Genomic DNA, 2,655 nt, shown 5'->3' with positions numbered 1-2,655 from the left:
CACCAGATTGTTTTCATAATTGCAGCTTTATAATACAGTTTGAGATCTGGTACTACTAGACCACCTTCTTTTGTATTTTTTCATTGATTCCCATGATATACTTGAACTTTTGTTTTTCCAGATGAATTTTGTTATTATTTTTTTAACTCTATAGAACAGTTTTTGGTAGTTTTATTGATATAGCACTAAATAAATAGGTGCCATATTTTATGGAAAGCCTTTTCTGCATCTATTGAGATAATCATATGATTTCTGTTGTTTTTGTTATTGATAAGGTCAATTATGCTAACAGTTTTCTTAAAATTGAACCAGCCCTGCATTCCTGGTATAAATTCCACCTGGTCATAGTGTCTGATCCTTGTGATATATTTCTGTAATCTTTTTGCTAGTATTTTATTTAACATTTTTGCATCAATATTCAATAGTGAAATTGGTCTATAATTTTCTTTCTCTGTTTTGGCTCTTCCTGGTTTGGGTATAAGCACCATATTTGTCTCATAAAAGGAATCTGGTAGGACTCCTTCACTTATTTTTTCAAATAATTTATATGGTATTGGGATTAATTGTTCTTTTTTTCTTTTTTGCATTAAACTGTTTTAATGGTCTCAAAATTCTGTGACAGATTTTTGGTCAAGTTGTTTCCATTTAAAAATTACTGATTTTAAAAACTAATAACTTAAAACTGCCACGAAACAAATGGTCCACAAAAACATTCCTTTCCTCCTGAAGCTTTTACGATGCATTGTAATCATTAACCAGTCTTTTACTATTAAACTTAAATGGCCAATTGAGACAAACAGTTCTGAGACCGTTCTTCCACCACTGATTAAGACTGGGGTGGCAGGTGTTGTACAGAATATTCATTTAGCCTTCTGGGCCTTCTGGGAAGATTTTGTGACCTTGCCAGCTCCAGCAGCCTTCTTGTCAACTGCCTTGATGACACCAACTGCAACAGTCTGCCTCATATCACGAACAGCAAAATGACCCAGAGGAGGATAATCAGAAAAGCTCTCCACACACATGGGCTTGCCTGGAACCATGTCAACGATGGCAGCATCACCAGATTTCAGGAATTTAGGGCCATCTTCCAGCTTCTTACCAGAACGACGATCAATCTTCTCCTTCAGTTCAGCAAATTTGCAAGCAATGTGAGCAGTGTGGCAATCCAGTACAGTTGCATACCCAGCACTGATTTGGCCTGGATGATTCAGGATGATGACCTGTGCAGTGAAGCCAGCTGCTTCCATAGGTGGGTCATTCTTGCTATCACCAGCCACATTACCACGGCGGACATCTTTGACAGACACGTTCTTGACATTGAAACCAACGTTATCCCCAGGCAGAGCCTCACTCAGAGCTTCATGGTGCATTTCAACAGACTTTACTTCAGTTGTAACATTGACTGGGGCAAAGGTGACCACCATGCCTGGTTTCAGAACACCAGTCTCCACTCGGCCAACAGGTACAGTACCAATACCGCCAATCTTGTAGACATCTTGGAGGGGTAGACGAAGGGGCTTGTCAGTTGGACGAGTTGGTGGCAGGATGCAATCCAAAGCTTCAAGCAGTGTGGTTCCATTAGCATTGCCATCCTTATGAGTGACTTTCCATCCCTTGAACCAAGGCATGTTAGAGCTTGGCTCCAGCATGTTGTCACCAACCTGAAATTGGCACAAAAGCTACTGTGTCAGGGTTGTAGCCAATTTTCTTAATATAGGTACTGACTTCCTTGACAATTTCCTCATATCTCTTCTGGCTGAAGGGGGGCTCGGTGGAATCCATCTTATTGACACCAACAATCAGTTGTTTCACACCTAGTGTGTAGGCCAGAAGGGCATGCTCACGGGTCTGCCCATTCTTTGAGATACCAGCTTCAAATTCACCAACACCAGCAACAACAATCAGAACAGCACAGTCAGCCTGAGATGTGCCTGTAATCATGTTCTTGATAAAGTCTCTGTGTCCTGGAGCATCAATAATGGTCACGTAATACTTGCTGGTCTCAAATTTCCACAGGGAGATATCAATAGTGATACCACACTCACATTCAGCCTTCAGCTTATCCAAGACCCAGGCATATTTGAAGGAGCCCTTTCCCATCTCAGCAGCCTCCTTCTCGAACTTCTCGATGGTTCTCTTATCAATTCCCCCACATTTGTAGATGAGGTGACCAGTAGTAGTGGACTTGCCAGAGTCTACGTGTCCAATGACAACAATGTTAATGTGAGTCTTTTCCTTGCCCATTTTTGTGGAGTTTTAGCGATGGTTTTCACAACACCTGTGTTCTGGCGGCAAACCCGTTGCGAAAAAAAAGGGGATTAATTGTTCTTTAAATGTTTGGTAGAATTAACTTGTGAATCCATCTGGTGCTGGGCATTTTTTCTTAGCAAGTTCATTGATGGTTTATTTAATTTCTTTTTCTAAAATCTGGTTATTTAAATAGTTCATTTCTTCTACTACTCTGTGTAATTTATACTGTTGTAGATATGCAGTCATTTCATTTAGATTGTCAAATTTATTGGCATGGAATGCAGGGGATAAAGCACCTGTCCTGAATTCAGGAGTACTTGAGTTCAAATCCAGCCTCAGACACTTAACACTCACCAGCTGTGTGACCCTGGGCAAGTCAGTTAATCCACATTACCCTGGGGAAAA

At 40.5% G+C, this 2,655-nt stretch overlaps 1 pseudogene; it reads right to left on the bottom strand.

The window, feature by feature from the left end:
• Positions 1 to 638: 638 nt before the first annotated feature.
• On the bottom strand, positions 639 to 2,311 carry LOC122746711 (annotated as a pseudogene).
• Positions 2,312 to 2,655: the final 344 nt, after the last annotated feature.

The sequence above is a fragment of the Dromiciops gliroides genome, chromosome 3 (genome assembly GCF_019393635.1).
Source record: "Dromiciops gliroides isolate mDroGli1 chromosome 3, mDroGli1.pri, whole genome shotgun sequence".
Classification (NCBI taxonomy): Eukaryota; Metazoa; Chordata; class Mammalia; order Microbiotheria; family Microbiotheriidae; genus Dromiciops; species Dromiciops gliroides.
Note: the sequence above shows the minus strand (reverse complement) of the source record. Positions and strands in the feature narration are given on the sequence as shown.